At 41.1% G+C, this 9858-nt stretch overlaps 1 protein-coding gene across 1 annotated transcript in view; it reads left to right on the top strand.

Moving 5' to 3' along the window:
- LOC119864445 (rho GTPase-activating protein 20-like) overlaps positions 1-1812 on the top strand; it is a 136605-nt gene extending 134793 nt beyond the window's left edge. Inside the window, exon 39 of the mRNA XM_038564780.1 lies at positions 1610-1812. The gene's annotated coding sequence lies outside the window, so the exon portion shown is untranslated. The remainder of the gene's footprint in view (positions 1-1609) is intronic.
- The last annotated feature ends 8046 nt before the right edge of the window (positions 1813-9858 follow it).

Raw genomic sequence — 9858 nt, forward strand, 5'->3', positions numbered from 1 at the left:
CTATAAATGTATAATGTTTAATTCTTAGGTACTGATTTTAATTTTTCTCAATATCATATAATAAAGCCTAGAGGAAAAGTGCAAAGGCCGTCAAGTCTATCACTTAATCTGCAAGAGCTAACAATACATACATTGAAACTATCTTGTTTCAAGACTTAATACCCATTAATATTTCAAAAGGTACTACAGATTTAGAAATTTTTAAAATTTGAAAATGTCCGATTTCTAAATTTGGTACACACTGAAGGAAAAAAAATTCATCCCTGTTCTTGCCATTTTTTTTTCATAGAATGTGCACAGATCAAAAAGAATAGGTTGGGATTTTCCCTCAGTGGAAGGCAATAATTTTCAACCAGTTTCAATCATGAGAAGTTGTAATCTTCATCATCTTTCAGGAGCTTCACTGGAGAGAGGTCATTTGTCTTAGCCACTTAATGTTTACCAAGATACTATGTGAGTCATGTCATTGAAAACTGACCAGAAATTCACAGCAATTCAAAAGCCAGGCACACAGGCAATATTTCACAACTTTTTCTCCAACCTAGGCACGTCAAAGTATTTGTTTTCCTATATAAAATGTGTGCATGCATGCGTGTGAAATTAAGTCAGGCTGTTTTAATCCACCAGAGACTCCAACGACAATTTTAATGGTATTCTGATGAATAAATACTTGCCAAGGGAATGACTATATGAAAAGAAAATCATTTTCCAGTGTGCAAAACGCTGGTCTAGTTGTCATCCCACTTCCGAATTTATCTATCAATAAGCAAAAAAGAGCAACCATATTTTTTCAATGTCCTATCAGAATAAGTAATTTTTAAATGTGAATTTTTAAAAATTCTCCTGAAGCAACAAACAATATGGATCAAACAGACTTTGTGACCCTCCAGCTACTGTCCAATATTTTTCCCTGTAAATCACTGGTTCTCAAAATGTGGACCACAAAACTAACAGCACCAGCATCAGGTGGAATATTGTTAGATGAGCAAATCTTTTTTTTTTTTAGACTTTTTATAGGCAGAGAGAGAGAGAGGGAGAGAGTCAGAGACACAGTCAGAGGGATAAGCATGCTCCATGCCGGGAGCCTGACCCGGACTCTATCCCAGGACTCCAGGATGGCGCCCTGGGCCAAAGGCAGGTGCCAAACCGCTGAGCCACCCAGGAATCCCCTAGAAGAGCAAATCTTAAACACACTCCAGGGAGTTCAGAAACTGAGGTAGTAGGGCCCAGGAATTTTCAAGGCCCCCATGAGATTGTCATGCAAACTGAAGTTTCAGAACCCTTGTTCTACGACCAACTCTGACTAGAAGTGTGCGTGCATGTACTCTAAACATTCAGAATCGCAACCTTGCAAACAGTGCACACTCATTTGCGGTATGGGTTCCCAAACTACCATTTAATAATGGAAAATACCACTGTAAAGTCAGCAGTGTGGAAATTTCAAGTAAACAAAGAATTATGCAATGTGGAATTCATGTATCGATGGGCCGACCACGTCTTCATGTTCGGCAGAACCGGGCTGGCAAGCTGTCACGGAGGGAGGCATCCATCAACTCCGTGTGTTCATAGAAGTAAACATTTTTCCTAAGACTTATTTTTTTTGTTGTAGAGAGAGAGCGAGCATGAGCAGGAGGGCCAGAGGGAGAGCGAGAGAGAATTTCAAGCACACCCCTACCTGAACATGAAGTGACGGGGGCGGATCTCAGGACCATGAGATCACTACCTGAGCCAAGACCAAGAGCTGGATGCTGAACTGGCTACACCACCCAGGCGCCCCAAAATTAAACACTTTAAACAATAGTAAATTGTCAACAGAGTACAAATCATGTTATATATTGTTTTCACATTTAACGGTAAATCTGCATTTAAAAATTAGAAGTATTCCATTATGTTGTATCACAGGCCTCAAAACTTTTCTGAGGTACCTATATTTGGGGACACTTATATGAATGCAATGAGCAATAGTAATTCATTTTATACCTAACTAATTTAGAGGTAGCAATTTTTAAATATTCTCTCCTTATTCTACAGTCACATTTCCATGTGAGTAGGTGTTGAGTGATGAAAATATTCAACGGATTCAACTTTTATAGATTGTTTTTACTCTTTTGCTAATTTTTGGGAACAAAAGCATAAAACTTTACTACTTTCCTGATGTTATCCAGTGCTATATTTGCCAAAATATCAGTAAAAGCTGCACATGAATTTTAGATAATATCGATTAAACTTTGTTATTCTATAACACTTGCACATTGGAAAGTTCAGTTAGACAACAATGCCAAGGGATCCCTGGGTGGCGCAGCGGTTTAGCGCCTGCCTTTGGCCCAGGGCGCGATCCTGGAGACCCGGGATCGAATCCCACGTCGGGCTCCCGGTGCATGGAGCCTGCTTCTCCCTCTGCCTATGTCTCTGCCTCTCTCTCTCTCTCTCTCTCTCTCTCTCTCTCTGTGGGACTATCATAAAAAAAAAGACAACAATGCCAATAAAAGGAAATTTTAATATATTAAACTTAGGAAGTGTAGATTTTATAAGTTCTCTATTATAAGTTTTATATTTCTAAATATAAATTTTGTAGTTATACTCTTTTTAAGAATATATGCATATATGGGCCTTGGCATCACAACTCGCTCATCCATAAAGTTAACATTTTTGATTATATAACAATCCAGCATTATTATTCTGGACTCACATGCCAAAAACTTAATATAAGTTATTTTTATGTATAATGCAGAACTGTCCATAAATGAGTCCCTCATCCTCCTTCCTTTTTGTTAGGTGTGTGCTTCTCTGACAGGAAAGGGAGGAAACCTGCACTCCCTCTAAAACATCTTGAAACAGACACATACATACATATGTATATATATATATATATGCATGCATAAATAAGCTTGGTTAAATATAGAAATTATGAATACTTAGAGTGATATTTTTTCTGAGTGTTTCCCATCCAATGCATCAAGTGAAGAAAAGGACATGAACTAATGGAATATGATATAGTAGATTTGATAATGTTACACTTAGCTTTATATATTTTAAAAATTTTAATATGGAGGATAAAATCTGTCTTAAAACGCATTATGTTCATTTAAAAAATGAAAATTAATATTACTTTTATTGATTCATTTTTTATTGAATTTGTTTTTTGTGTATATGCTACTTAAAATATGAAATGAAATTTTAATTTGGCTTAGTTATCAAATACTGTAGCCTGACCTCATTCTTAGCCATCAGCAACACTTTCAAAAAGGACTCAAATTTAAAAAAAAAAATTTATTATATAGGTAAGCCATGGCCATTGTAGTTAATATGTAAAATATAGAAATGGATAGGGATATTGTTTATATATATATATATATAAATTTAATTGAATAAATTATAATTTATATAATTAAATTAAATTAAATTTAATTTAATTATATAAATTAATTTAATTTAATTTAATTTAATTATATAATTAATAAATTATATATATATATTATATATATATAATTTATATATCTACTAAAATATTTTGATTTAAATATGTTCAATCTTTTACACCAGTGTATATTAAAATATGCATGTTTTGATACAAAATAGGTTTAATACATATTTATGTATTCAAATCTGTCCATCTGTTCTGGTGTGAATCTTCTATTATATTTAAGCTAAGGTGATTCTTCATCATGAAATCCAAAATTCAAATATTCACTTTTGCTGTTTTTTCTCTAGCTCCTTTAGGTGTAAGGTTAGCTTTTTTACTTGAGTTCTTTCCAGTTTTTGAATGGATGCTTGTATTGCGATGTATTTCCCCCTTAGGACTGCTTTTGCTGCATCCCATCGATTTTGAATGGTTGTACCTTCATTCTCATTAGTTTCCATGAATCTTTTTAATTCTTCCTTCATTTCCTGGTTGACCCTTTCATCTTTTAGCAGGATGGTCCTTAACCTCCACGTGTTTGAGGTCCTTCCAAACTTCTTCTTGTGATTTAGTTCTAATTTCAAGGCATTATGGTCTGAGAATATGCAGGGGAAGATCCAAATCTTTTGGTATCGGTTCAGACCCGATTTGTGACCCAGTATGTGGTCTATTCTGGAGAAAGTTCCATGTGCACTTGAGAAGAATGTGTATTCAGTTGAGTTTGGATGTAAAGTTCTGTAGATACCTGAAGTCCATCTGGTCCAGTGTATCATTTAAAGCTCTTGTTTCTTTGCAGATGTTGTGCTTAGAAGACCTATCCAGTGCAGAAAGCCTTAAATCGAAGTCACCAAGTATAAGTGTATTATCATCTAAATATGTCTTAATTTTGGTTATTAATTCATTGATATATTTGTCATCTCCCACATTCAGGTCATATATATTGATAATTGTTAAGTCCTCTTCTTGGATAGATCGTTTAAGTATGATATAGTGTCCCTCTTCATCTCTCACTACAGTCTTTGGGGTAAAGTTCAGTTTATCTGATATAAGGACCGCTACCCCTGCTTTCTTTTGAGGACTTTTTTTTTTTTTTTTTGAGGACCATTTGAATGGTAAATGGTTCTCCAACCTTTTTTTTTTTTAAAGATTTTTTTAAATTTTTTATTTATTTATGATAGTCACAGAGAGAGAGAGAGAGGCAGAGACACAGGCAGAGGGAGAAGCAGGCTCCATGCACCAGGAGCCTGACGTGGGATTCGATCCCGGGTCTCCAGGATCGCGCCCTGGGCCAAAGGCAGGCGCTAAACCACTGCGCCACCCAGGGATCCCGGTTCTCCAACCTTTTATTTTCAGGCTGTAGGTGTCCTTCTGTCTAAAATGAGTCTCTTGTGGACAGCAAATAGATGGGTCCTGCTTTTTTATCCAGTCTGAAACCCTGCGCCTTTTGATGGGGTCATTAAGCCCGTTCACATTCAGAGTTACTATTGACAGATGGGAGTTTAGTGTCATCATGATATCCATTCAGTCCTTGTTTTGTGGATTGTTCCACTGAACTTCTTCTTAAAGGGTAATTTTAAGAGTTCCCCCTTAAAATTTCTTGCAGAGCTGTTTGGAGGTCACATATTCTTTCAGTTCCTGCCTGTCTTGGAAGCTCTTTATCTCTCCTTCCATTTTGAATGAGAGCCTTGCTGGATAAAGTATTCTTGGTTACATGGTCTTCTCATTTAGGACCCTGAATATATCCTGCCAGCCCTTTCTGGCCTGCCAGGTCTCTGTGGAGAGGTCTGCTGTTACCCTAATACTCCTCCCCATAAAAGTCAGGGATTTCTTGTCTCTTGCTGCTTTAAAGATCTTCCCTTTATCTTTGGAATTTGCAAGCTTAACTGTTAGACGTCAAGGTGTTGAAAGGTTTTTATTGATTTAGGGGGGGATCTCTCTATTTCCTTCATCTGAATGCCTGTTTCCCTTCCCAGATTAGGAAAGTTTTCAGCTAGGATTTGTTCAAATACATATTCTGGCCCTCTGTCCTTTTCAGCGCCCTCGGGAACCCCAATTAAACGTAGGTTTTTCTTCCTCAGGCTGTCGTTTATTTCCCTTAATCTTTCCTCATGGTCTTTAATTGTTTGTCTCTTTTTTCCTCAGTTTCCCTCTTTGCCATCAACTTGTCTTCTATGTCACCCACTAGTTCTTCCACCTCGATAACCCTCGTCATGAGGACTTCTAGTTTGGATTGCATCTCATTCTATTGATTTTTAATTTCTGCCTGATAGCTCTAAATTCTGCAGTCATGAAGTCTCTTGAGTCCTTTATGCTTTATTCTAGGGCCACCAGTAGCTGTGTAATAGTGCTTCTGAATTGGCTTTGTGGCATCGAATTGTAATCCAGATTTTGTAACTCTGTGGGAGAGAGGACTGTTTTCGATTCTTTCTTCTGAAGTGAGGTTTTCCTTCTAGTCATTTTGCTCAGTGCAGAGTGGCCAAAAAACAAGTTGTATTGGGAAAAGGAGAAAAAGAGAGGAGAGAAAGAAGGAAAGAAAAGAGAAAAAGAAATAAGGAAAGAAAAAAGAGAAGAAAAAGAGAAAGAGAAAGAAAGGGAAAAAGGGTGGGGGAAGCAAACAGAAATCAAAAATCAAAAAAAAAAAAAAACACGGGGAGTATCTTCTGATTCTGTATACTTTAAGTCCCTTAAATTCCCCTGGAACTTGTCTGTCTAGCTGGTCTTCTGGGGGAGGGGCCTGTTGTGATTTTCAGGTGTTAGCACTTGGGGGAGCTGCTCTGCCCCTGCCTGGTGCAGGGCTCAGTGGGGGTTGTTTACCCCGTGAGACCCCAGGAGGAACAACCACAGTGGCAGGGCCAGGTCTGGAGCCCTGGATTCAGCTCCCGCAGTAACTCCGGAGCTCTCTGTCTGCTGCAGGGGCCTGGATGCTCGGGGGTGGGTCTGCTGATCTGCTCAGCTCCAGGCAGGAGGGTCCTAGCTGTCCTGGGGCCCTCCCGGCCTCTGCCTGTCCCGGGGGGAGGCCGGATCCTGGGCTGTGTCCCGGTCGCCTAGTGCTCCTGGGGCCTGTGCTGTTGGATGTTTCTAGCAGCAATGTCCACAACAGCCAAACTGTGGAAGGAGTCTTGGTGTCCATCGAAAGATGAATGGATAAAGAAGATGTGGTTTATGTATACAATCGAATATTACTCAGCCATAAGAAATGACAATACCCACCATTTGCTTCGATGTGGATGGAACTGGAGGGTATTATGCTAAGTGAAATGAGTCAAGCGGAGAAGGACAAACATTTTCTCATTCATTTGGGGAATATAAATAATAGTGAAAGGGAATAGAAGGGAAGGGAGAAGAAAATGGGTAGGAAATATCAGAAAGGGAGAACAGAACATGAGAGACTCCTAACTCTGGGAAACGAACTAGGGGTGGTGGAAGGGGAGGAGGGCGGGGGGTGGGGGTGAATGGGTGACGGGCACTGAGGGGGGCACTTGACGGGATGAGCACTGGGTGTTATTCTATATGTTGGCAAATTGAACACCAATAAAAATAAATTTATTATTTAAAAAAAGTGCAAGTAAGTAGACAGCACAGAGAGACCTGCATTTCTGCCTCCTGGGCAGTGAATGCCAAGTGGATCTTTCCAGGTTGGAAGGAAAAAGAGAAGGAGCTTCATGTACTTGTGAAACAGGACATAAAGCCACCCCGACAAGGCTTTGACAAAAGTTACCAGTACATACAAGATGAGCGATTTGTCTATTTGAGACTTAACTAGGGTGGCACCTGGTGTTCAGAAGGGCTCAGTGATGGGGTTGTAACAAGGAGAATGCTGCAGAAGCAGGCACGATGGGGACTCGGTCACGGGGGACAGTCTCTGAAGGTTGAGCCACTCACACGAACACGTGCCCCGTACCGCAGCCTTTCAAAGGGAGTCGCACGGGATTTCTGGGTCTCCTTAGAATGAATTTACTTAAGAACAAACTTTCGTTATGGACATTCTCTGCAATCTGAGAGCGCAGCAACCAAAAGAAAAGCAAGGACATAATCCTGCTGCCTTTATAGGGGATTACGGAGATGCTCTGACTCGAGCCTTTAAAGCCACTCTGGACACACCTCCTGTCCTGCAGGCCTTAAGACCCCTTTGAGGATCCCTGGGTGGGGCAGCGGTTTGGCGCCTGCCTTTGGCCCAGGGCATGTGATTCTGGAGACCCAGGATCGAATCCCACATCGGGCTCCCGGTGCATGGAGCCTGCTTCTCCCTCTGCCTATGTCTCTGCCTCTCTCTCTCTCTCTGTGACTATCATAAATAAATAAAAATTAAAAAAAAAGACCCCTTTGAGCAGCTCCTTCCACCCATCGATGTGTCTGATGAACTGTGATCACATAGATGCAAAAAGGACACTTCACACCCAGATATGTCCCTGCTCAGCAGCGTCCAGAAAGTTGGGAGCCAGGCCGCTGCACCTCGGGGCCAGGTCCCCCTGTGGCCAGGCCGGTGGTGCAGCCAGGCCCAGCGCCCAGAGAGCACAGTGTGGGCAGCTCAGGGTGCAGGCGAGGGGGTGCTGTGATGTCCGGGGGTCGGGGGCTCCCACCTCCTCCTGGTCCCCCTGCTCTTCATGAAGGCTTCGGCTACTGGCTCCGGCCCAACAGTGCCTCGCCTAGGCCTGTGTCTCCCTTCCTGTGGGAAGCAGGACACAGCCAGGCTTCGGGGTGGCCCTGGACCCCTCACGCTCTGCGGGGGAGGGTCCCCGGGGGTCCATCAGCCTGGCGCCCCGGACTAGCCAGCCCGCCGCCTCCACACCAGGATGCTCCAGGGGCAGGACACAGCACAGGGCCCCGGGAGGGCCTGGAGGGTGGGAGGGTACTCATGTGACTGGCCCTCCTCTCCATCCCTGGGGGAGGGTGCTCCCGTGACCCAGTCCTCCTCTCCATCCCCAGGGGAGGGTGCTCCTGTGACCTGCCCTCCCTCCTCTGAATACTCCTGTGAACCTGCCCTCGTCTCCATCCCCAGAGGAGGGTGCTCACAGTGACCAGCCCTTCTCCCCAGTCCCAGCCCCTCTGCCCTGGGAAACGTCTGTCTTCATGTCAGTTGACACCTTGAGCCTTCCTGAGACCTTTGCCTCTAAAATGGGCTTAAAACACAAAGGCTTTTACAGTTTGACTCCTTCTCGCTCTTAAAGGGCAATGATGGTCTCTTGCTGTTCTGGACATCTTACCTGTAATTATTTTTTAAATTTTTATTTTTTTTATTTTTTTTATTTATTTATGATAGTCACAGAGAGAGAGAGAGGCAGAGACACAGGCAGAGGGAGAAGCAGGCTCCATGCACCGGGAGCCTGACGTGGGATTCGATCCCGGGTCTCCAGGATCGCGCCCTGGGCCAAAGGCAGGCGCTAAACCACTGCGCCACCCAGGGATCCCTCTTACCTGTAATTAGAAGCAGTTCTCTGAAGGTGCATTTACCTTGTTTTCAATTATTAGAAAAAATTATTATTTTAATAAACCTGATTATCCCTGTCTTTTTGGCTGTGTGTGTAAATGCCCTATGCACGGACCTTTAGGGATGGAGTTCTGGATCATAGGCTCTATGTAGTTCATGTATTTTAATTTTATGTGCATTTTATACTCCATGAGCTATTGTTTCTGCTTTTAGGGTCATAATTTACTTACATTTGCCCACACATTTTTTCTTTCCATTACTCTATACCTTAATGATTTTAGTGTTTCTCTCTGTTATTGTATTTTTGTCCTGGAAAAAAGTAATTTTAGTAATTCTTTCAAATGAGAGTGTGCTGCTGATGAATTCACTCCGTTTTATTTTGGTTCGAGATATTTATTTCTATTCTTCAGTCCAAAAGATACAGATATAGAGTTCTGTTTGGCAGTCATGTTCTTTCTGGAATTTAAAGCTTATTCCATTCTCTTCTGGCTTTCATCACTTAAGATGATAATAGTTAACTGTTGATTTTATTGTTACTCCATGAAGGCTAAACTTCTCTTAATGCTCCCACCCCTGGCTGCTTTTCAGTTTCTAATTTCTTTTTAACTTATATTTTAATATGCTCAGATTCAGATGTCTTATGTAGTTTGCTTGTTTGTGTTTAACTGCCTGGGATCTATCATTCTTGAATCTATAGATGATGCATTTTATCATTTTTAGAAAATCTCAGCCATTATTTCTTCAAGTATTATGTTAGCATCACCTTTTCTCTTCTGTGTTTCGTCGTTTGCAATCACATAAATTAGACTTTATTCCATATACACACATTTTATCTTTTTCTTCCTTCTCTTTGTTCACTTGTAAAAACTCTTCTGGTGCTCTAGTCTGGATATTTTCTCCTGAACTTTATTCCAATCCTCCATTCTTCTTTACCTAAAACATGGATGAGTGACTTTTTTTTTTTTTGTAAAAGACTAGATAGGAAATATCTTATGCTTTGTAGGACACACAGGTTAGAAAACTGGGCATC

Source organism: Canis lupus, chromosome 19, assembly GCF_011100685.1.
Source record: "Canis lupus familiaris isolate Mischka breed German Shepherd chromosome 19, alternate assembly UU_Cfam_GSD_1.0, whole genome shotgun sequence".
NCBI classification, from domain to species: domain Eukaryota; kingdom Metazoa; phylum Chordata; class Mammalia; order Carnivora; family Canidae; genus Canis; species Canis lupus.